This window comes from Diabrotica undecimpunctata, chromosome 4 (assembly GCF_040954645.1).
Source record: "Diabrotica undecimpunctata isolate CICGRU chromosome 4, icDiaUnde3, whole genome shotgun sequence".
Lineage (NCBI taxonomy): Eukaryota > Metazoa > Arthropoda > Insecta > Coleoptera > Chrysomelidae > Diabrotica > Diabrotica undecimpunctata.
In genome coordinates, this window is record NC_092806.1 from 124,809,268 (window position 1) to 124,835,871 (window position 26,604).

The 26,604-nt window shown below is 31.4% G+C and overlaps 1 protein-coding gene across 2 annotated transcripts in view; it reads right to left on the reverse strand.

The window, feature by feature from the left end:
* Window positions 1-26,604, reverse strand: part of LOC140439959 (tolloid-like protein 1) — a 740,970-nt gene that overhangs the window by 558,807 nt on the left and 155,559 nt on the right. Inside the window, exon 1 of one of the 2 annotated variants that reach the window (XM_072530155.1) lies at window positions 10,187-10,268. The exons of the other annotated variant lie outside the window; for it this stretch is intronic. The gene's annotated coding sequence lies outside the window, so the exon portion shown is untranslated. Of the gene's footprint in view, window positions 1-10,186; window positions 10,269-26,604 lie in introns of those variants that run through there. 2 annotated transcript variants of the gene reach the window in all.

Genomic DNA, 26,604 nt, shown 5'->3' on the forward strand with positions numbered 1-26,604 from the left:
GCAAATTTCATAGGATTCTTTAAGACTTAGACTATCTCAGAAGTTAAATGCATATTGAGTTTTCATCGAAATTATTTACAAAATAAACGTTTGAAAAAGGGGTATGTTTTTTACTTATAAACAATTGTAATAACTTCTATATTTTTCAAGCTACAGACTTGTACGTACAACCATTGGATAGCTGGTAACAAAGCTCACATTAAAAAATAAAAAACCTTCTATGACCAATAGGAACGAAGTTAGTGACTATTTTTTAAAAAATCATATCTCCATTGTTTATAAACATTAAGAAGTAAAATTTGCACAAATTTTGAATGAAAATCTAAACTTTATATTGAAACTTATAGCTATAAAATTTATCTAATTTTTCGAAACGACGGTACTTTCGAAAGATCGACATAGGAAATTGGAGAGGATATCTGTTTCAGTTCCTTTTTTTTTCGGCATCGGAACTTCAAATTGCAACACGTAGGAAAAATTTACATTATCTCGGCTTCCTTTGCAGCTGCAAGCCTCTTTTTTTTATTCTGGGGTAGCTCGTCGAAATATGAATAACTACATAGTTTTCACTGGCCGGAAAATATGGGAAAACTCGGAAAAATTGAGTCCATTTGAAATTAACCCTAAACACTTATTTTTTTTTTTAATTTGCTCGAATAGTCTGTCGCAGTATTAATAATGATGACATAATTTTCACCCCCCATAAATCTCGGAAAATCCCGGAAAATCAACATATGTTTTTTCATTTTATATCAATGATGTAATAATACTTATATATTTTATAAATTAAATTTCAGGTAATTCATTATATTACACATAGGTACACATTATATTCCTTATATTAATTATAATTGTTTGTATTTTTATAATTAACAATATTGATTTTTATTCTATTTTTCTTACAAATTTAATATGATATACAATATTAATCTAATCTGCCTTACTGCTTTGATAAAATAAGTCGATTTTTTCATCACTTGCCTTATTAAATTTTGCAATGTTTATTGAACTTTACTTTTTTTATTTTCTTTACATAAATTGGTTTAAAAGTTAAAATTTGGTTCATTTATTCGACTTTACTGTCAGGTCTGAACCTTTTTGTTGCAGGTTGTTTGTCTTCCATACTATTCATGTATGTCTTCCTTATTAAGTCAGTCTTTCCATACATTAACATATTAATGGGTGATCTTAATGCCAAGGTGGGTCAAGGTAAGGTAGGAGAACAAGTAGGAAAATATGGGCTTGGAAACAGAAATAACAGAGGAGATCGATTGATTCAATTTTGCCAAAGTAAAGACTTCGTAATAACAAATACCTTTTTCAAATTACCTCCTCGACAGTTATATACATGGACATCTCCACAACATACCAAAGAAAAAATAGTGAGAAATCAAATAGACTACATTATGATAGCAAGGAGGTATCATAATGCTGTTAAATGTACTAAGACGTACCCAGGAGCTGATATAGGCTCAGATCATAATCCGGTAGTTACTGTGATAGAGGCGAGACCAAAAAAGATTAGAAGACCACACAGAAAGGCACTAGATTTAAATAAACTTAGAAACAAAAATATACGACAAGAAACAGGAGAAGAAATAAATGAAAACCTCCGTTCAGTGCAGCAACAAATTAACGATACAAACAACGTTAACCAAAAATTAAAGTACATAAATACAGCTATACAAACAGCAGGAAAGAAACATCTTACAAAAACAACAACAAAGAATAAGGGGTTGATGACACAACATATACTAGACTTGATGGAACAAAGAAGAAAGATGAAGAATTACCCAGACAAATACAAAGAAATAAATAAACACATAAAAAAGAGAATAAAAGAAGCCAAAGAGGAGTGGATTAAAGAACAATGTGAAGAAATGGAAACCTATGAGAAAAAGTACGATGCGTTCAATATGCACAAAAAAGTAAAAGAGATAACAGGAAGCATAAAGAAATGCCAAATAGGTAAACTTAAAGAAAAAGATGGAAATCTTATTGTAGATCTAGAGAATAAAATAAAAAGATGGACAGAATACCTGAATGAATTATTTGAAGACGATAGAAACAACTTAACTCAGATAATCAATGCAACTGGGCCAGACATATTGAAAGAAGAAGTAGAATACGCAATAAGAAACGCTAAAAATTTAAAAGCAAATGGATCTGATGAAATTTCTACACAACTGTTGAAGCTTTTGAATGATAAATCCGTAACCATAATATTAAATTTTGCAGCGAGAAGCTAAAACAGTTTCCCCTCCACTTTCGTATGTCGATCTTTCGAAAGTAACTTCGTTTCAAAAGGTTTTAAGTTTCGAAAAATTGGATGAATTTTATAGCTATAAAATTCAATATAAAGTTTAGATTTTCATTCAAAATTTGTGCAAATTTTACTTCTTAATGTTTATAAACAATGGAGATATAATTAACAAAAAAATTGTCGCTAACTTCGTTCCTATTGTTCATAGAAGATTTATTTTTTTCGGTAATGGAAGTTTTTTTACCAGCTATCTAATGGTTGTACGTACACGTCTGTATCTTAAAAAATATAGAAGGTATTACAATTGTTTATAAGTAAAAAACATACCCCTTTTTCAAACGTTTATTTTGTAAATAATTTCGATGAAAACTCAATATTCATTTAATTTCTGAGATAGTATAAGTCTTAAAGAATCCTATAAAATTTATTAAATGTGTCTATCATCATTCATAGGGCAAGTTCAATGGTTTAACTAATTAGTCCCAGGGATAAACAAATTGAATAACTTTTAAACTATTTGACCGATCGGGGGGAAATTTCGCACAAATTTAAAGGACGGTAATTCCTCAATGTTGAAATGTATTAATGACATTTTATTTTGTTAATAAAAAAACTAATTAAATTTATAAATTAGTGCAAAAAAACTGCTTTTTTGCAAATATCTTCGTAAATTATTTATTAATTTTAATTGAAAAAACAGGAAAATAAAGATATTCTTGATATAAAAAAATGGTATAAATATTGTTTATTTAAATTATAAGGAAAAAAACTTATAGATAAAAAATCAAATTCTGACCATAAATTATTGTTTAAGAAAAACGCAAGGTAAAAATAGGAGTATCTTTTTATCTATTCGTCATCTAGTAACCCCCACCTATGTCTTAAAAGCTTCGGATATCTGCGAAACATTTTGCCGTGAAATCGATGATTTTTGTATAACCAGACGGGGCTAATATGGTAGTGTACATATTATAAGGTTAGGTAACATAAAAATTTATCAACTAAAAGAAAAATTACATTTTATGAAATAGGTTAATGTCCTTAAGATATTTGATCGTATTGGTTAAGTTACAGTTTAATATATTTTTAAGTTGACCTGGTTCTTCAGAAATGTTGTTGGTGCTTCGTTCATATGAGTAAAGTGGACAGTCTGTAAGTATGTGTTGGACTGTTTTTTGACATCTACAGTATGAGCATTCTGGTGGTAGCTGCTTCGTTAATAAGTGTTGATGGGTTAATGTTGTATGACCAATTATTAGGTGATTTATTACCACCTGTTCTCTTCTTTTTTCTAGAAGTTGGAATCCTACACCGATAAAGGGTTTAATTAGTTTAAAATTTGAGTTATTTGAATCCTAGCATCGCTGCCAAACTTCTGTACAGTATTGTTTGATATTAAAGTAGATATCTGTGACTGGAATTTGTTTGATAATATCGATGCTTTCATTTGAGGTTGCTTTAACCGCTAAGGCGTCAACCTTTTCATTACCTGAAATACCTATATGTGATGGTATCCAGTTGAAGTGAATGTTTACATTTTTGTTTTGTAAGTAATGAAGCATAGATTTTATGTTTTGGATGATTTTATGTGTTGGATAGACTTGTTTGATGCTTTGGAGTACAGATAATGAATCTGAGATAAACAGAAGATTAGTGTCTGTATATATTTGACAAAATTTAAGTGCTTTTAAAATTGCAATACCTTCACCAGTAAATACGCTGCAAAAAGTAGGTATTCGTATAGCATATTCGATATCATCTGTTAAAAAGGCTGCGGCACAGCCATTTTTGGATTTTGATGCGTCGGTGAAAATCTTAACATAATTGTAATATTTTAATAGAATTTCTTTATATAATATACGAACAAGGGTAAAATTTGTAGTATTCTTTGGGTAAGCTACTAGAGATGTATTAATAGTAGGAGTATTAATTGTCCAGGGGGGTTCAGTTGGGTATGTAGATAGCGAGTATGTCAACAAATTGGTATTATATCCACAATTCATTACAAGTTCTTTAAAGGTTAAGTATCTTGATTGTCTGTTACTTTTGTGAGTGGTGTTATCTGTATGTAGGAGTAGGTAGTTAGGGTTGTTAATATTGCTATATAGTTTAGCAGCATATCTTAGTGTGGTATATTGTCTTCTTATAAACAAAGGTGGTTCATTTAGTGCAGCTTGAAGACTTGCCACCGGACTAGTACGGAAGGCACCCAGCACAAGTCTCAAAGGTGCACTTTGGATAACGTCTAAGACTTTAAGATTTTTTTTACTAGCAGTAGAATAGCACATTGCACCGTAATCTAATTTACTACGGATGAGTGATTTATATAAATATAGCAGAGTAGTTTGTATCAGCACCCCAATTTCTGTTAGAAAGTATTTTAAGGGGGTTTATTTTTGGCTGACAGGATAAGGCTAATTTTTAATATGGTCTGTCCATTTTAAATGATTGTCGAATCTCAATCCTAGAAAGTCTGTTGAATCTACTTGTTTTATGTTAATATCATTTAGAATTAGGGTAGGTTTGCTATTGGTTTTATTTTTACTAAAGATAATAAAATAGGTCTTTTCACTAGAAAAGGTAAAACCACTTTTGTGGGACCATATTTCCAATTTGTGAAGAGATGCCTGAAGGATTTTTGTCGCGAGAGAGATATTACAACTTCTAGTGTAAACTATTAGATCGTCAGCATACAAATTTGCTTTTAATGGTAACTCTATTTCTTGTGCAATATTATTAATAGCTAATAAGAAAAGTGTAGAGCTTAGAGTGGAACCTTGTGGAATTCCATTGTGTAAGTGTTCAGTCTTTGAATTGATGCCATTAACACGAACTTGAAATGTTCTGTTACTAATAAAATTTTTAACAAATGCTAGAAAGTTTCCTTGTATGCCGCAGCTAACTATTATTTTCAGAATGCGATGTCGCCATGCAGTATCAAAGGCTTTTTTTATATCGAAAAATATGGAAATTACTTGATTGTTTCTAAAAGATTCACATATATCATTTACAAAAGATATTAGATTGTCATTTGTCGATCTTTCCTTTCTAAATCCATTTTGGATGGAGGTCAGTAGCTGGTTTTTCTCTAGAAACTAAATTAATCTATTATTTAAGATTTTTTCAAGTATTATTTGTAAGAGAAATTGGTCGGTAAGAAGAGGGGTCAGTTTTTGTTTTATATGGTTTTAAAATGGGGATGATTATAGATTGACACCAGATTATAGGAAAGGTTTTTTTAATGAAAATCTGATTAAATAATTGGAATATTATCAGGGCCTTGAGAAGTATTTTTTGATTTTTGCAAAGCCTCTTCAAACTCTTGGTATGTGATAGGCAAATTTAATTCATCATTATTGTCTATTATTCGGATATATTTTCTTTTTCATTCTCACATTTAAAATTTAAAAATTTAGGGTTAAAATTTGTATTGCTAGAATTTGTTTTATATACTTTTGCCAGTGTATTACAGATTTCTTGTTTAGATGTTATTAAATTATTACCATTAAGCAAGGTACTAATTTGAGTTGGATTATTTCTCCTTTTAGTGTGCGTACCTTGTTCCATATAACTGGCATCGGAGTTGATGAATTAATCGATGAAACATGTCGTATCCAGGTTTCTTTTTTACTTTTTTTAATCAGATATTTAGTTTTACCTTTCAAACTTTTAAAATTAAGAAGATTCTCAGAAGTTTTATGTTTTTTTAGAATACTAAATGCATTCTTGCTAGCTTTCATAGCAGCAGCTATCTCTTGGTTCCACCATGGAATAGGTTTTCTTTTACATAATTTGGTTTTTCCTATGGATATATTAGCAGCTTTTAGATATCATTAAAATATTGTATGTTAGTATCTATATTTTCTTCTGGAGTATAGTCAAAGATGTAATTTATTACAAGATGTTGATATACCTAGTTCCCAATCGGCGGAATCTACTTTCCATTTTTGATAGATAGGGGTGTTTGGTGTGTCGGTTATAGTGGTTTCCGTTATTATAGGATAATGATCCTTATTATAAAGATAATCTAGACTATTCCAAACGAAGGAGGTTGATAATAAGGGCTCACATAGAGATATATCTATGGCGGAGGAAGTACCATTCTGAGAGCTGAAATATGTAGGCTTACCAGTATTCATGAGTATTAAATTTTGGGCATCTATAATATCCATGAGCAATCGACCATTTTTATCTGTTTTGTTGCTACCCCACGCGATATTGTGACAATTCATATCACCTACTATTAATTTGGAATTAGGAATTTGGTTAATTAGATACTGGAGATCTTTTAGTGCGGTTTCATTAGGATGAGGTAGATAAATATTGCAAATATCGATGTTTTTGCAGTTAATATTGCATGACACTGATACAGCTACAGCTTCTAGATTAGTATGTAGCTTAATTCATTTGGTCTGAATGTGATTTTTTACAAAAATACCAACACCTCACTAGCATATGTTGCGTCTCGATTTTTAAGGAAATGGGAATAATTTTTTATATTCAAGTTATTAGTTTTAAGGTGGGTTTCCTGTAAACATATTATAAGAGGAGAAAGATCATTTATAAGTAGATTAAGAAATTCTAAATTATTAAAATAACCATTAAGATTCCACTGTAATATGAATGTATTATTCATTTTATTTTACAACGTGGGAAAGGGAGTTATCGCTTTCAAGATCCGAGGATGAATCGGTAACTGAGGATTGTATCTTTTTTCGAAGTCTTGTTAGTTTATTTTTTATATTGCGATCAGGAATATGGTCGTGGGCGAATAGAAGTATCTCTTTAAAAGAAACCATATCGGTTGTCTAATTTTCTACTATGGGGGTAGGATATTTTGAGTTTAATGCGTTACATATCGCGTCGCAAAGAACTGTAAATTTAAGAGGAAATGTCGGGTATTTAGATTCGATTTTACCTTTAATAGATTCAAGTGATTCGAGGATATCAGGTGGTGATGATTTTGGCCGCTTAACCGTATTTTTGGGTTTGGTAAAAATTGTTGGATCAGGTGGCGTTTCATGTATCTCAGGAGAGTCAGTAGATATTTGTCTCTTTGTTTTTTGATGGGAGGCATCAGTGTTCAAAGTAATAGGGTTGTTATTTTTAGTCGTTTGGTTGTGAATATCTTCTGCTGTTATTTGAAAGTTAGTGGTATTATTAATAGGATTTCCTGCTTCTGTTGTAAGATTTTGAGGTTTAGATGGGAGTGATATTGTAGATTGAGTTTCAATGGGTGTTTCAGTTGATGTCAATTGTGATAGAACAGGGCAGTCTGTTTCGCGATGACCTTTTGACATACACTTAGGGCAATTTAAGTCAGTGGAGAGGTAAATTCGATAGTTGGTGTTGTCGAAAGATATTGTAATGAAATCTGGGACAGTGATATTTTCAATAGGAGTGATAAAAATTTGTCTTCGAAAGCTTAAAACGTGGTTATAGGCAGTGTCCGGCATTCCAACTCGCAGAAAAGTCATCTGGGATACAGTATTAAGTCCTAATTTTTTCAGCTCAACTTCAAGTACTGAGTTTGGTAAGGTGGGACAAACATTTGAGATGACCAGTCTTGTAGCAGGAGTAATTAGACGTCTAACTTCAACTACTGAATCATTAATGGATATTGATGTATGTGTCTTCAGCAATGTGTTGACGACTTCGGTATTGGAGAGGTAAATACAAATTCTGTTATTTAAGATGCGGGATGCAAATAATATATTTTCTGGTTTTACTATATTTCCTATTGCTATCACATATTCGTTTATTTTTATTCCATTCAGAGCAGATAGAACAATGGCTTGGTTTTTGGTTGGATATTTAAATGAAGTAACAGCGTTGGAATAAGAACATGGTTAATTGTTGTTAGGAGAAGAAACAGAACCAAAAGAATCTTCATCCATTTTTAAAAATATTATTCATATTTTGGCATCTCTATTCTTCAGACGGTCCTGTTTCCATAAAAACAGAATCAGTAATGAGGTACCAAAAGTTGTGTAGTTGATAAATCCGGTACCAGGAACTTGTTTTGATATAAGTATCTCTAATTATATTATAATAAATACTACTTAGTAGTTCAAATTTATTTTTATAGTAACACTACACTTTATTGCTATTTTATCAACTGGATACAAATAATATCGCAAAAAACCAGATGTAATTAGACTAGCTATTAAACATGTCTGTTAACGACAAAGGTTCGAAGTCGAATCCATTTTTAACTATTGTTTAAAATAAAATAGAGTACCAGCTAACTATGACTGCTCATATTTATTTATATATTAATTTACAGTTAATCTCATTTCGCAATATGTGTACGAATTATAATAATTGCAAAAAAAGCACAATAAATTAAATTAAATTCATCGTCAATAATTCAATCAATTACAATTATAAAAGAGATGCTAAAACAATATAAAATAAATTATAAGTTTATAAAATAAAAAAGATATATCATATAATATGGTCACAGTCAAATAAAATGTATTGTTTGATAAAAATTTAACACCAAGGTATATTAGGTCGGTCAGACAGCCAACAGGGCCAGGTGGACGAATCGGATTCACTTTACCGTAAATGATCTAGTCGTTAATGGTTCAGATTCTGGCCAGAAAACAAAAAGGCTGACGTAGTATTTTTAAATTCTAAATGAATCTGCTGCTTAGACTATAATACACTGAAGTATCGGATCGACGTAAGGATGAGCAATATTGCAAGAGATAATATTATCGCAAATATTCTTTATGGTAGAGTAATAGACAACATCCATCTAGATGATATATAAACTGTTAGCACTAAGTACTCTTAACCAGACGCAATGAGCAAGTAATACTCAATCTATTACTACAACTCTGATGAACCATGTTTTAAAAGTTTTCTTGCGAGTGATACATGAACGCAAGCGAGCAATTTAATTTAACTCAGCCTGTGAGACTTGTCACTCCACAGCGCCCCAATGCTCTAGACCATTATTTTGAACATGATACATGAACGTGTCCACAAAAAAATAGATAAAGTAAAAAGCTAAGATAAAAGACGATAGAGTAACAGAAAATAAACTGGCATTTAGAAAAGGCTTTGGTACTAAAGAGGTCTTATTTACTATAAAACTCTCACAGAACGATGTCTAGATGTTAACTGTGACGCACTAAGATGTCTAGTTGACTTTATGAAAGCCTTCGTCAAAATACAACACATAACGCTTAACATTTCAGTCGCTAGTTTTAACTACTTTTAAAATGTAATTTTTTTGGATAAAATGAAAAAGACAGTCAATATTTGATTTCACGTACAAAGCGTCTATGTATCTGTTTATACGTATTTCGCCTTAATAAGGCTCATCAGAACAGATATTCATAGGCGTTCTCAACGTCAAAAATAAATCTTTCCTGTATTTAAGAAGCAACACTAAAATGGCTTCGAAACGGCATGGTACAATGACAACAAGGTATGATATTGCGCATGACATTTGATAGCTGGCTCAGGAGTGTGACGTAGTCAAGACCGTTCGAAACCATTATTACAGCTTAACGGCACATTAATTCTGAAACTATGGTCAAAAAATGATCCAATTTGTTTTTAAATATTTTATTTTGATTATAATTGACTAAAAAATATATTTTCAGTAGCGTAAAACCTTTACTTCTCTTGGGGGTTCAGGCGAAATATTTATTTTTGTTTTCATACATATACTAATAATATACGCACTCTTTTTGTATAGGAAAATAGTAGTAGATTTGCATATTTTAATTCACTGTCACTCATTTCCAAGCAGTTTTACTGCAATAAAAACAAAATAGATTACAATAAAGAAAAATCTGATTGATAATTCAATATGGTATTTTAGATTTATTTATTTTTAAATTTAGTAAAATAAAAAATATACACATTGCTATAACCCACTGATTATTATATGCAAAATTTACTTACCAAACAATATAATAATATGAAAATACGGCACAAATTAGTTTAAACGCAAAACACAATAAATATCGACTTCAGACGACTTTACACCGGCAAGTTAGAAGGCGTGTATAAAAACAAAAGTTCGATAATAATATCAGTTATCAATGGTGACGGATGCAAATTGTAAGTTATGAGATAATAAACATATTTTAAAGTAATTCAACACTGACTGAGTCATCTATTTTATAATAGAAAAATAATTTAGATATGTGCTTACATTTGTCTCGCAAGGGCTTAAAAAATTTGATGGGTAAAATTCTGAGACTTGTGTTTACTTGTGGTGTTTAGTTACTGTTTATTTATACTGTTTAGTATTTTTTTTTGTAAAACTAAAAGTTTTTATTTGCCATTTTTTATCTGGTTTTGCACCTTTTTCAAAATGCGTTGTGCAGTTGTTTGTTGCAATAATGACAATAAAGATAAAATCTTTAATTGTCATACATTTTTTAAAGATAGTGTGACCAGAAAACTGTGGATAATAATCTTGTTGTAGACAGTACAATTTTAATTGTAATACTGCCAGAATTTGTTCTAAAGATTTTATAAATACATTCAAATATTGCGTGAAGAAGCGGTCTTGACTACGTCATGCGCGACACGAACGAATTTTGAAACATTATGTATCATACCTTGTGTTCATTTTACCATGTCGAAACGGACGCAATATTAACATCTTTATCAACGTCTGCTTTGCCTTGCAATTTTTAGAAGGCTCAGATTAAGGCAGAAATCTGAATTGTGTTTCGAAACTATTTTACGGATTTATTATCAGATATCGCTATTGCGTCCGTTTCGAAGCCATTTTAGTGTTGCTTCTTAAAGACAGGAAAGATTTATTTTTCACGTTGAGAACGCCTATGAATATCTGTTCTGATGAGCCTTATTAAGGCGAAATACGTATAAACAGATACATAGACGCTTTGTACGTGAAATCAACGTACTTGACTATCTTTTTCATTTTATTCGGATCTACTCTGTATGAGTACAAGAAACCAATTCTCTAATGATTTCTGCTTAGTTGAGGAGACATGTCGTGGAATGCAAATTTTAGATTCCCCATGTCTCTATTAACATCTTTATCAACGGCTGCTTTGCCTTGCAATTTTTAGAAGGCTCAGATTAAGGCAGAAATCTGAATTGTGTTTCGAAACTATTTTACGGATTTTTTGGATAAATTATTTTTAATAAAATATTATACAAATACACACCAGAAGTTTACAGACGCAACTTAAAAAAGACTTGCCAACTTTGACATGTGGTGTTATCGAAAAGTGTGGAAAATATTATGGACACAACACAGAACAAACACGGAACTATTAAAAAAAAGAAAAAGAAATACTATGAAGGAAATAAAAATGAGCCACTTTGGTCACATACTAAGAAATGAAAAATATAAGTTGATGCGATTGGGGGCCGGGAAGAAGACGCACGTTCTGATAACAATAGAACTCTTCAAAACTGCTACAGAGAGAGTAAAATGGGCCATGATGATCGTCAATGTCCTTAAAGATGAGAGATACTAAGAAGAAGAATACTCTAACAACCCAAATTCATCTAATCAATAAAGAACCAATTCTGTTTACTACGACCCAATTACCGTTAATCTTCATAAACCCGAGCTGGTTGAAGGTTTATCCCACTCATCAATTCTTGTAAATTTCAAAACAATTTTTTACTATTTATTTTTTCTAGGCTACTTGTCAAATAAATATTTTAAGTATTGTCCAAACAGTACATTTAGACAAAGAAAACTCACAAGCAACTTAGACAAACTGCTGTGAGCAACCAGCAAGCTAGAGGGGGTGTCCAAAGGCCCAAAAAAGAAAATGGTATGCTTGGGCCAGAACAAAGACTTTAAGCACAAGCCGCAAAAGGTCTCAGGTGGCTGCACCACAAACGATCACAAATTGACAACAATTCTCCATTAGAGCACTAGTCCAACAAATGACTCAATTTAAGGATATTAAATAACCTGAATAGCTAAATTTAATCCAACAGGTCGTGCTAATTAGAAAGGAAGCGTAAAAATAAATATCAATATTCTGGACAAATACATCAACAGACTAAAATTAGATATCATGGTAATGCAAAAAACGACAATAATGGAAAACACAAAAATGAAAATTCCATGGTATTAATCTGCAGAAACGATTTCAGAATAAAATGAAGAGGCATGTTAATTATAGTCAAAATTGAGATTTAAAAACAACAAAATGCCTCATCCAGATGGACTAAAAACGATGAAAGCAACAACCGTAAAAATAAAAGAAGGAAGAACCATCAAAATAGTATCAGCCTACATAACTTTCAATTTAAACCTGAGATCTAGATAGTGTCCTGGACACAGAAGAACCAGCAACAATAATAAGTGACCTAAACGCAAAATCCCCAGATTGCCCCCACAGGTCAACAAATAGGATAGGATAGGATTGGAAATACAATTGTAAGAGTTTCGGAAAAACCAACCTTTTTCCAGGAAGAGACGTACTTTTAATACACCTGAACATACCAGTTCTGCACAACCTAAAAAGATTGTACTTATAATATACAATCGGAATCAGAATAAAGTTAAACCTACAATCCAATTATATTAACTAGAGAGGGATAAGATGAAAATCCACTTCACACAGACCATACGAAGAAAACCATCTGGCAAATATTCAGAAGGATAGTCAGTAAACATAAGCATAATTCCAACAATTAACTTTGCTAATGACCTAGAAGAAAAAGTTGCCGAATTGGAAAGGTGTACACTCAATGCAGCTAAAATAATTACAGAAGCTGAAGAAACACCAATTTTAAAAGAAAGATATCAAACACGAAGTAACGACTTTAGAAAACTGATAAGGAAAAAAAATAGTATGCGAAAAAAGCAAACAGAACTAGAAATATAGATGAAAGAAGAGAAGCAAAGTAACTAAACAGAGGTGAAAAAAGAGCTATAAGAACAAATAACATAGAACATTAATATTTGTATTTTCAGAACGATTTCCGAAGTGGAAATTGAAATGTCAATAAACTTATTTTAAACATTAATTGTGGCTTATTCCCATTAAAATAGTAATAACTTTAGGTTTTCAGAAAAAAAATACAAACAATATACAAAGCTAACATAAAACTAGGTTCAATATCCAGTTAGTTTTCATCAAACTTGTTTTAGAAATTATTTAAACTAGGAGCTTTTACTATGTCATCACTTAAACTGTTTCATTTATCAAAATCTCGGTTAACCATAAATTTGTCTTACAATGGTTTTAAAAGACTGCTTATACAATTTATAGTTATGATCTCTTAGTCTAGCATCTCCGTTGAAATTAAAAACGTTTGATGTTCTCAAAAAATTCTTAGCTTTGAAGCTTAGTAGCTCTTCGTTGTACTTCTTCTAGTAAATTAATGTCCCTTTACAAATGGAACTGAATCTCAACTGACACTGCAAATTCTAGGTGAGGTCTAACGTAACTTTTGTAGAGTTTCAAAAATAAATCTGGAGACATTTTATGACAAGCTTTCGTACTAACTACTTTTGCTGTTTGAGTAGACCAACTTAATGTTTGGTTGACCGTAACACTAAGATCATTAACTTTCTGTACCGATTTCAGAGGAACCCCATCTAAAAAAAATATATTATATATAGATTATTATATCGACATTGAACGAAACAACACTTACGCGTATTTATTGAAATAGCCGGTTCATGCTCCATTCTTATAGCTGGTTAAGGTCACTCTGAAGAGTATTAATAATATCTGGACAGTAATATAATTTTAAATCATCAATAGAGGAAACCGATTTTGAGTACCATTCACACATTAAATCAGATCATCATCATCCAACCTTCTACGTCCAAAGTTGAACATAGGCATCCCCTAATTTCTACCAGTTATATTTGTCTTGAGTTTCCCGCAGCCAGTTCGCAGCGATTCTTTTGACGTCGTCTGACCATCGTGTAGGTAATCTGCCTCTACTTCTTCTGTCAGCTTGTGGTCTCCACACTGGTATTTTTTGGGTTTACTGCCCGTCATTCATTCTGGCCTCGTGGCCAGCCCAGTTCCACTTCAGCTATGTTGTTCGCTCTATGACATCTGTGACGCCTGCTCTTCTTATTATTTCTTTGTTTCTAACTCTTTCTATGAGAGTCAGTCCAAGTAGCGAGCGTTCCATTCGTCTTTGGGCTACTCTTAGTTGCTGTAGCTTGGATTAAATCAGATGCATACAGTAAAAACAGAATAGTTGTTCAACCTAATGTTGAACTCTGAGGGACACCACTGGCTACTATATGTGGAACACTGCAGTCACTTTTCATTTTGACCGAAAAAGTTCTTTCGGAAAGGAAGCTTCTTAACCGCAATAACATCTCACCACACACGCCATAATGTTCTAGCTTCAGGGTTTTTTTATAGATACCTTTTTAAATTCATGGCAAAAATCTGTGTAAATAATATTAATCGGCTCATATCGGTAAAAAGATAAAGTCCATTCATTAAGAGCAAGAAAGAGCTGTAGGCTAGTTACAGAACTATTCACCAGAAATGCATGTTGAGAGACTGGAATAACATTGTGCTCTCAATAAAACGATGCTAATTTATTGGATAATAATTTTTTCATTACATTAACTTATGGTGGTGGAACTGTCACCGACCGGTCGATCATTAGTCAAAAGGAGTTTATTTCCATTTTTGTATATTGTTGTTACTATACCAGATTTCCATGAAGTTGGGATTGAATTTGTTTGCAAAGATTTGAAAAGTAAAGATACTATTGGAGTCGCTAATTTATCTGCACAATTATTATATAATATAATGGTGATATATTTCCAGATTTAGAAAAGGTAGTATTCTTTAAAGAACCTAATACCTCTTTAACCAATTTAGTACCGATATCAATAATTTTTAATAAACTTTCCATTATTCTGCCAGTAGAAGGCACATCTAAAAATATAGCATCCGTGTGAACTGTAAATGCACTGGAAAATGTTTCGTAAAATAATTTACACACCTCTTTTTTTAAACATATTTTACCATTAGATTTTTCTAACAACGGTATACTAGTTTTTGTACTGAATTTTGATCTCACATATTCGTAAACTGCTTTGAGATCTCTGGAAGTAACTCTGTTTTCATAGTTACTTCTCGACAATCTTAACTCTTATGTCAGCATATTGGAAACTTGACTATGAATACGTACATTTTCCTCAGGTGGATTTTTCCTTACCCTGTTCCATAAAATGTTTTTTCTTTACTCATTGCGATCAGTCGATTATCAATCTAAGGACTTCTGGGATTAGTTCTAAATTTAACCTTGAAGAACATGTTTCTATTCCTTTATATATAATAAATATATTTATTCTTTTATATATATTCATTACACGAACAACCGTCTAAATCCGGTCAAATTACTTCGCGAAAATACTGATCCAATTTAACCCTTTCGATAAGTACCCCTGAAGTATACATCTGTCACTTTTTGAGGAAAAAATTATATTATTTATTTTACTTGCTTTATTTGTCATAATTCTAAGGTTATTATTCGTAAAAGTACCATTTTCATAATCTTTAGTAGTTTTTTTTAATGTCCATCTGAAGGGACATTGTGTCTTAGTGAATCAAAATAATACAAAACTTTATTAACTGCTTTACGATATTTATTCACATAAAAATAATAAAACAAACATAATTTTAAATGAAATTTGGACCAAAATATGAGTCTTAATTTTGCACTCCTCCAATTTGCATCTAGAATTATCTTTTTGTTCGTCTACATTGGGAGTATGATAGTAGCCGTCATATCTCATTGCTACAAAAGGACTTGCTTCACACTTTTTTTTTGCTTGAACTCTCGAATCTTGGCGTCACTTGGCTTTCCTCTCTTAGAAGGATTTTTAAATAGTATTAGATGCTTTGCTACACTTTCGCGAAATGCCATAAGATCAATTATCTTGTTTTTGTTGATTCCTATGATAAGAGCGTCTGCAAACAGGACTGAAAAAATGTTATCTTTGACAGTTGTGACAACAACGAAACATCCGAGTCGTCATCATTTTCTAAATAGTACAAAAGTTCCTGTTCAGTAAGGGGCTTTTTATTTTTCCACATTTCTTGAAATGAAAAAGATATTATAACTTGTAACGACTACCTAAGTCAAAAGGTCCAAATCATAAAAATTACATACAATTTTTAAAACCTTCATAAAAAGCATAGCACTGATGCATTATTTATTTAAGCGTAAAGTTCGTTTGTCCTTGCACAGGGACATAACAAAAATACCCCCTCTATAAACACCACACTCTCTTCAAATGCAAAACTGTTGATAAGATAAGTATAGCAAAACTAACTCTTATACTTACTAACTTGACAATATTACAGTTTTTATTGATTAAAAACCAGTTTTCTACGTAATTATTTATGCACAAGTTTCACAGTACAGCAAATATACCCAAAACAGCTGACTTATGTTAATCGGAACTTGTTTGAACTACATCCATAGAGTACTTGGTCTTTTAAATACTTTAAAAAGGTTGTCCGTTGCAAGGTACAATGTGTTTTTAGCGTTCAAAGAACACAATCCGTTTATTTAATATTATAGAAAAAGTTGTCCCTGTGAAGGGACAAATATATTACGAGAATTTTTTTATAAGTGGAACTGAAAGGGTTAATATAATCTGTTTAACTAAATTCTTGAACTATTTTTTCAAACAAATACTTGAACTTAACAAATTTATTGCACCAGTAATATCAAATCGAGCTTGTGTCTAAAGCACTACATGGTCCGAAATACCTATTGGTGAAAGATGATGCTTTCTTAGATAAGTTGTTACTAATTAGTGATTATCAAGTCTGAAACTGAAGGTGTATTACTTTGACGATATTTAGTAGCTTGTGTTACAAATTGGTTCAAATTAGTTTGAAAAAATTGTAAAATGTAACGCTGGAATTATCTCCAATATTAATGTTAATAGAAGATGTGAAGTTTAACAACTAAAAGAGATTTATCAATTGTATACCTTATATAGCTTACCTTACTTAAAATTGTATTAAAGACTATTACAAATAAGTCTTTTGAAAATATTTGTTACATATTTGGTGCAGATTTCAGTATAGCTCTGACCCAAAAAGTTGCAGATAAAAAGCAAGCAAGAAAAATATACACAAAGACATCCAAGCATATATTACCATTTGATTTTTCGCAAGACAAATTTCAAATACCAAGTTTAGTCGAAGGAATATATAAATAAATAAAGGAGATTTTCAGTGAGTTTTATTTGTTTTACTTCTGCAGATCAATCTATTCAAAGAAGGAGAATCGCAATGTTTCGTAAAGTTTTCGTAAACTGACACTAATAAATGCAGGAGATGGCTGAAATGTGGTTTCCAAAGGGTCAGTTTTGTACTTCCGAATAAGACAAAATGCGCTATATAATACCTTGTTTGCATCTTGTTTCGTAGTTGATTTATATTGAGTTTTAGGTTTACAGAAACCAGATGATAGAATATCTTCAATAACCAATCGTAGATTTATGGATTTACAATAGACTGATTCTATATAAATGTTCGACTTTTTTTTAAGCCACTCATTAAGAAAATATTTTTAGGTTCATGCTAGCCATCATATTGCCAGTCTGTGTGTTTTTCTTTAATTTCTGTTTATTATCAATACAATGGTGTGTTGTTTTCAGTTTATCAAATGACCAAATACTGAGTTTTGCATTCTTTTTTGTTAAATGGTTTTAATATTCTTTCTCGTCTATCAGTACCTTTTATCCTATCTGGCAACAACAAAAATATATGTCGTAGTATCGCTATATAACACTCAATAACATTTTGTGGCACAAAAATAGCAGACGGAGACAAGAGTAAGCGGTTTTTAAAGAGCGTAGGCGCAAAATTTCGGTCCAATGCTTTTTAAATGCATTCATTTTTTTCGAATCCTGAGAAAACTAATAAATATTTTTGAAAAATTTAAATGCAGAATGAAAGATTTTATTATTACCAAGGGCCGAAAGTCCCTTAGAATTTATAAAAAGTTTTTTTTAATGAGATATTTGAAATTAAAAATCAGACTAAATTTTCTCTTCTTTTTCACCCCTGTAACTTATTAAAATAAACATTATAGAAGTTTTCAGGGACTTTCGGCCCTCAGCAATAATCTTTCATTCTGCGTTTAAATTTTACAAAAATACTTACTAGTTTTCTCAGGATTCGAAAAAAATGAATGCATTTAAAAAGCGTTGGCCCGAAATTTTGCGCCTACGCTCTTAAAGCAAGAAACACTATTTGGTACTAACAATGAAGATTTCAAAATGTTTTAAAATATAAGCCTAATTCTAACGGTGGAATGATAAAAAAACAATTTTTGTTTTGCGTAAAATAAAGCCACATGATATATTTTTCACACTACACAGTTTTACAAAATCTACATCTTCCTTTAGTGGTATGAAGTGGCCAGTGACCTAATGCATCTGTTGTGGCAGCATTATCAGGTCTTACAATAAGAAGATGGCGAATTATGTTATCTGTATTTTCCGTACTTGATGAACGGCTAGGGCGTTCTTCGTAAGCAACGTGCAGTTGCGGCTTTGCCTGACCCCTGCGAAAAGTTATCTAGGGCAACCCCTTAGAGGACGGAAGGAGCCAAAGAAGCTATATCTGAGAGTTGCAAATCTCAACGTCGGAAGCATGACAGGTAAAGGTAGAGAGCTCGCCAATTTCAAGCAAAGAAGAAGGATAGGTGTACTTTGCGTGCAGGAAACTCATTGGAAAGATAATAAGTCGAGATATCTTTAAGATGAATGCAAGTTGATATGTCGCATTTTATGGCCAACATTGTTCAATGTTTATTCAGACCAATTATTTAAAAACGCAATTGAGAGACCACCATATGGAATAAAAATCAACGGGGAACTACTTAATGTGATTAGATATGCAGACGATACAGTTATTCTGTCAGAGAATAATGAAGATCTCCAAATTCTGCTTGATCGTATTCACGAAGGTAGGAGAGGAAATGAGTATTAAAGTAAACTCAAACAAAACCAAATTTTTAGTGTTTACTATGTGTCGTGACCCACATCCCGATGCAAAGCTTCAATTAAACGGAGTCCAAGTTGAGAAAGTTTATAAAATGGCATATTTGGAAACTGTGATAAAGGATTAAATAGATCCAGACATAGAAATAAAACGTAGAATAGCAATGACTAAAACTACTTCTATGAAAATGAAGTCATTTCTTTGAAATAATCATCTTAGTTTAGAACTTAGACAAAGAATGATTAAGTGCTATGTTTGGTCTGTACTTTTGTATAGTGCAGAAGGGTGGACGCTAAAAGTATCGATCATGAACAAAATTAAATCATTGGAAATGTGGGTTCATAGACGAATGCTGAAGATACCTTGGACAGCAAGAAAAACTAATGAAGAACTACTAAGGAGCGTCAACAAAGATAGAGAACTCCTAAAGACTGTTAAATATCCAAAAAGTCTTATCTAAGACAGGGAAAGTCGATATAAAATATTACAACTGATCCTTAAAGACAAAATAGAGGACCGTAGAGGTGTAGGAAGAAAACAAGTTTCTTGGTTAAAAAACATTCGTGAATCGACTCAGATGTCAAATGCAGCATAATTATTCCATATTGCAGAAGATCAAAAAGCTTTCGCAATGGTGATCGCCAACGTCAGATAATTCTGATATGGCATGCGAAGGAGATGAAGCATGTTAATATATAGTAGTTCTAACAGTCACAGCAGAAATAAAGTAGGTATTATTTTGAACAACGAATGGAAGAAACATATTGTAAGGGTAACCAGAAGAAGTGATAGAATGAGTATGCAACTAAATACAAGCAATAACAACGTGAACATCGTATATGACTTCGCCCCACAAGTAGGGTGTGAAGAACAGAAAAAGAAAGAATATTAGAGGGCCATTGATTGCGATATGCTTGAGATTCCTGTAGACGAAAAGTGTTTTATTGGAGGTGATTTGAATGCACATATTGGTAGAAAAAGAGCGGGAATAGAAATAGTTCATGGATATTTGAGGATTGAATAAGAAGTGAGAAAGGAAATATTGTGATTGACTTTGCAGTGGCATGAGATTTGGCTATCATTATTACGTCCTTTATGAAGACTGAAGACCGGTAAGTTACCTTTAGTAGCGGGGAAAGGAAAAGTCAGATAGATTTTGTGATGTGTAGAGGAAGTCAGCTAAAAGAGATTACCAGCTGTAAAGTGATAAAGGGTGAGTGTGTAGCTAGTCAACACCGACCAGTAATAGTTCATTCGGAGATAAAGGTGAGGCGGAAAGTAAAGCAAGTAGGACACCAGAAAGTAAAGTGGTGGAAGTTAAAGGATAAGTATTCGGTAAGATTCTTTAAAAGTAGAGTACTGGAAGAACTTGAGGAAAAAGATTACAGAAATGTTTGGTGGGAAGCCAACAGTAAAGTTGTGGTGCGAGTGAGATAGGAAAATCATCTGGTACTTAATTTCAAAATTTCCCCTTGTATTATTCATAATAAATCCTACATGATATAGTTCGTTAAGATTATGTTGTTAAGGAGCTTTTAAAAACATAAAAATATACAGGGTGTTTCATTTAAAATACAGATTATGGACTATGCCAGTCTTGCGTGGATCACTTTGTACATTCAAATTTATGTTTAAACAGCGCACATTTAAATTTAAAAGTTAAGGTATCTCAAAGTTTTATATTATTTTCTGAAATAAGGACACAAACAATTTTATTCCATAAGTGGTTTCCACACTGTATATCTATAGTTAGCATTGAAGACCTTTACTTAATAGTTTAGCATAGTCAATTTATTAACTACACTATTATTATAATTGTATTCCATTATTATATTTTATTAGATTTTTTATTAAAATTTTTAATGGTAATTTGTGTGACCAAAAAACTTTTCAAGCCCCTACAAAGGAATCACAAAAAATATTTTGGTGGAATAACTATTTACCAAATAAAGGAATAAAAAATTTGTATTTTTATTGTCTGTATTATTATCTGCATTATTTTTAATCGTTTTAGAAAAAATCGACCCCACTTTATTATTTGCCATTTTCGAGGCACCCCGATTTTCCTCCATATAATAAAGCATGGGATATATGGTGCATTTCACTGCACCAGTATTAACAGTCCAAGAAGACGGGCATTTTTACTAAATTTATAATTTATCGAATATAATTCACCAAATTTTGTTTTTCCATTATGAAAACTCCTTGTAAGCATCGTTTAAAAAATAAATTTTTAAATAAAACCGTACGATTTTATTTAAACTTTAACTAGAACAACCTCAACTCACAAAGCTTTATTGCCCACTGGTTTTATACCTTCGCCTTTTTAGTGTGGAAGTAAGAACTCGTATGCCATCTGGTATGAGCTCTTTAAAAATTTGTTCAACTCCATCGTTTTCTCCAAACGTGCTTGTTTTTAAGTCGCTCTAAATGTGCCGAATCCTATAGAAGCGGTGTTGCCAGCGTTAAACGTTTTGAAGCTCTCAGTTTTGTAAGCTAGATTTGTATTGGCTTTTATTGGAATATATACTGCGCGGCATAAGTTAGGGATATTGCTATTATGGTAATGTAACTTCAACCTGCATTAATTATTTGTAAGTAAACAATTAAAAATTATTATAGTTTTTAAAAAACATGAAAATATGAGACCTGATAAAGAAAATCAGACCCAAAAAAAAGTGTTAAGTATTGGCAAAGCAACTGTACAGCCATTTGAAAATGAGCTTTCTTTTCTCAAATGGGATAAACAAATAAAATTGTTAAAAAACTACTTGACCGATTTTATTCATCTTTCACAAATGTAGTAATTAAATAAAAACATTATGAAATATGCTTCTCAATTTTTTTTATTGTTTATTTTAATAATTAAAAACAATTGAAAAACATGCTTACTTTCGGATTTAATTTACTATAATTTTTTTGTTTAAAACATTTTTTTTTGAAAATCTCATTTTAAAGAGAAATATTTTTCAAGAAAGTCGTCTGTTGAAAGTTTTTATCTAGAATGCGTTTTATTCTGGAAGTTTTCGGCTTTTTTTCATGGAGTAATAAACTAGCAACAAGTTATAAATTTAATTTAATTTAATTATTTATTTCTCTGAATAAAAAAAACAAAAAAATAGTGACAATTATTGATGTAGACAAGTGACTTGATTTATATAGTTGAATATTTGTTGTATTACTGTTTTTTTTCCATTTAACTAACTTTAACTTGCAGTTTATTATACAAAGGTAAAATATAAAACAAACCAGGTAGGTATTGAAATTACTGCAAATTAAAAACCTAAATATCAGGAGGTAAAAGCAGATTTAAAACATTATTGCTGGTAGATAAAAAGGAAAATTTATAGAAAATCCATTATAACAACATCATTAATAACTTTTTTAATACCATTGTTGTGGTATTATACGAGCTTATTTTTTTAAAATATAATTACTGTACATATAATTTTCAATATACATTTAGTCCAGTCGTCAGAGACATCTAAAAATCATACTAACAAGCTGAATTTTGCGGAGAGTCAATTTTGGGACTTTAAAAAGTTACATAAAAGTTTGCTTCCACCTAAAACCTCCCTCGTTGGAGGAAAAAACAAAAACATCGATTTAATAAGAATCTGAATGGCGAAAAGTCTCACACAAAAATGTTCCTGGGATTATTTTGAACAAAAATGTTTATAAGTACTTTTTGTGTAAAATAAACCGCTTTCTCAATAACAACGCTTGAAGTGACCGGCGATTTTAAATATCAGTTACGCGTGAAAAATCAATTTTTAGGCATATTTGAAATGGCTCATATTTGCTATTAAAACTTAATATCGAAATTTCATGTTAAAGGTTTTGAAGATTAGGCTCTAACAATGGAAATTTCATAGTGACCCGTCAATAGAAGTGATAAATTTTATTGATCTCATGCGAATCGTAAAAAATGGCAAAAATCGCGAAACGTTAATTATTTATCTAACAGCTTTATAGAAACTGGCTTCATTTGCCCCAAAACGCGTAAATTGTGTATGAAAACTGCACTTTTTATTATTATTCTTTCACTTATGTATTTAATATTTTATATTTAACAGGTTGACAGCGTTCTCAAAATATGTAAACGACGGAACTGTGCATAACCGGTCCCCTGGGACCGGTAGCTTGGCCCTACATAATACGTTACCAACCGTCGGGGACCGGTAATGACGTAATTTGTTTTTATATATTTACAGTTCTATAATATAAATTATATGAGTTTTAAGACCAATTTTTTGATCAGGGTTCCTGTTAAGAATACTATTTTTACAGAGTTCGATTAAAAGATCAAATGACAGAAGACTTTTTAATATTTTATTAGTATACATGATATTTGAAAACAAAAAATGTGTAAACTAAGTAATATGCTCTTAGTTATTAAACAAAAATCAAAGTGTCAGAAAAATAAATTATTTTTTATAAATGCTATTAAAGCAGGATAACTACATCTCTGGTTGTCTAGGGCATTCATTGCAATAACTTGTTACTTTTGTCACCATATTACTTGCCTGTTTCCTTTAATGTGTTTTTTTTTAGTTTATGATAGCATCCTTGGCATTGTCTTCTTTCTTTCTTTCCAGGTTCTGACCGTTTAACAAAAGTATGTAGAACGCTTTTGGGAGTGGTGGTATCTTCGTGTGCAACTAAACTAACAAGTAACTCCCGTACCAATCTTCTTCTAAATTTTAATATAGATAATTTTGTGGAACAACTAATCTTGTTATAAACAATCCAGGTATTTAATCCAGGTATTTACAATAGCTGTTCCGAGCAAAACTTCAAAGGCCAGTTTACGGTACCATTTTAAACTTTTTCTTAAAACGGAATGATAAGAACTCATCTGATCACTAAAGTCTACTCCTTTTTCTGCTTGATTGTAATCAATAATTGCCTTTGATTTCAATACAAGCTCACGTTGCCATTTTTGCTTTCCTGTTGGTTCTAAGGTAATTGTATGAGTTGGTCAGTTGGATCAGAACTGGCCGTTTGTCCATCCATTTTATAATACGTAAGGAGTTGTTTTGAGTACCCCAAATTTCTCCCTTTTATGTTCTTTTAGGTACCGTTTTGCGAATATCTCTTCTCTTGGACATCAGAGTTTCACAATAAATTGTTTCCACAAGGAAACTAAGTTCCTGTATTTGGCTGTATACCATATATTAAAAAAAAATTTCAATAAAATCCTTTATAAAAAGGTATATAAAAAAACCCAGTTGGGCTATGTTAAATTGACAAAAAGTTTTCGGAATAAGTATTCCATCATCAGTGTCAAGTTAATACATGGATGTAGCCACTAAATATGGGGGTAAAAACCCTTTAAAAATTACTAAATGAAATTTAGTTTACATTATGTCTAATTTAAAATTAAGATGGTAAAGTTACCGTTGGATTGGTAACATGGCGACATATGACTCTACATTAAGTTGCAAGTCCTGAGACGGTGTGTCTACGAGGACTTTTTTATAAAAGTCCTCGTAGACACAGAGAGTCATATGTCGCCATGTTACCAATCCAACGGTTACTTTACCATCTTAATTTTAAATTAGACATAAAGTAAACTAAATTTCATTTAGTAATTTTTAAAGGGTTTTTACCCACATATTTAGTGGCCACATCCATGTATTAACTTGACACTGATGATGGAATACTTATTCCGAAAACGTTTTGTCAATTTAACATAGCCCAACTGGGTTTTTTTATATACCTTTTTATAAAGGATTTTATTGAAAAATTTTTTTAATAAATTGTTTGTTTTTTGAATAATGACTTTGCTAAAGGTAAACTCGAGTAATAATTATCGGCATACAAGTAGCGATAGTAGCCATTTTCGAATTCAACATGTTCAAGAAGATCATATACTATCTGCTAACTCTGAGAAGTATTTGCATTAGTAGTAAAATCTTTACCATGATAAACGATAATATTCTTAAAATATCCATTCACTGTACATAACTTTAAATTCAATTCCATTCGGGTGTGTTTTATTTACCAGATATTACTTTATTTTCAGTCTTCTGGATACTATACTTTCATCGACTACCAAAATCCTTCCTAGAGTTAACGCAGCTTGGAAATTTTTGTTCAATACTTTTAAAACTTCTCCTATCCTACAGAGTCAATCATCTTTAGAACACTCCAAAATATTACAAAAATAAATGCAACGCTTCAGTGAAAGGAATCTGTCTCGGCTCATGGTATTCGTTATAAACTTATTTCTGAACATGGTATCTTTCGGCTAATATAAATTTATCGCGGGAGCGTCAAATAATTTCATAACTATACATATTGCAAAAAAAAAATGTTTAACTTCGGCTATATCGCAGTCAAAGAATCAGAAGTGTAGATTTTCTTAAGTAGATGCTAGGAGTACTATGTCGTCCACATATCTCAAATGATTGATAACTTCACCGTTCAAAATTATTCCTTCTTGTTTTTTAGAAAGTGATTTTCTAAAAATTCTTGATTTCTCTAAAAACGTTGAAAAGCAGGGGCGACGCATCCCTGTTTTACTCCTCTTTTAATATTAAGAGCTTGTGGTTCCAAACCGTCTACTAAACCCAATCTTGTTTGATTCCAATGAAAATTTGCAATTATACTGCCATCTCTGCCATCCAAGCCAATGTCTCCTAGAACCCCGATCAATAGGGGATTTTAGATGATGGGATAATGTTTTACCGTTGATTGAAATATTGGATACCCCTATATTTCAATCAACGGTTTTACCATAGAATAACCGAACACACATGTGTTCGGTTGTTCTCTGGTTTTACTAAGATGGTGCACTGTCCCGTTATACTGATGGCGGTCGAGAATTTTTGAATGGCCAGCTAGATCTCTAGGTTTCAATCCATTAGATATTTTTTATCTGACCTCATCTCAAATCTTTTTTGATTCTCATTCCGAAAATAAACCAGAAAGAATCTTTGAGGTTTTAAGAAATATAAGATCTCAGTTTTAATCGGGATTATAATTGCATGGAAGTCAGAAAAAATTATTTCGAGCAGTACACTCGTTAGTTTCAACTTTTTGGATTTTTATTAATATTTTAATTTTGATACTTTCAAACACGATCTGTCTGTAACTTATCGATCGATTAAAAAAATAAAAACAATTGTGTAACTCATAATATCCCCTTCCAAGTTATGGATTACTTCAATTCCCGTCTCATATAAAAATTTGTATGAGTTAAAACTCATATTACAGGGTTAAAGTTGTAAGAAATATTTTTGTATAAAAACTGATATCTTTTAATATAAAAATTTTTGTCAAAACATTTATTTTTCTAGTTTTAGTGTGTTATAAATTTTCGACGAAACACCGCGTGTGTCCAAAATAACTTTA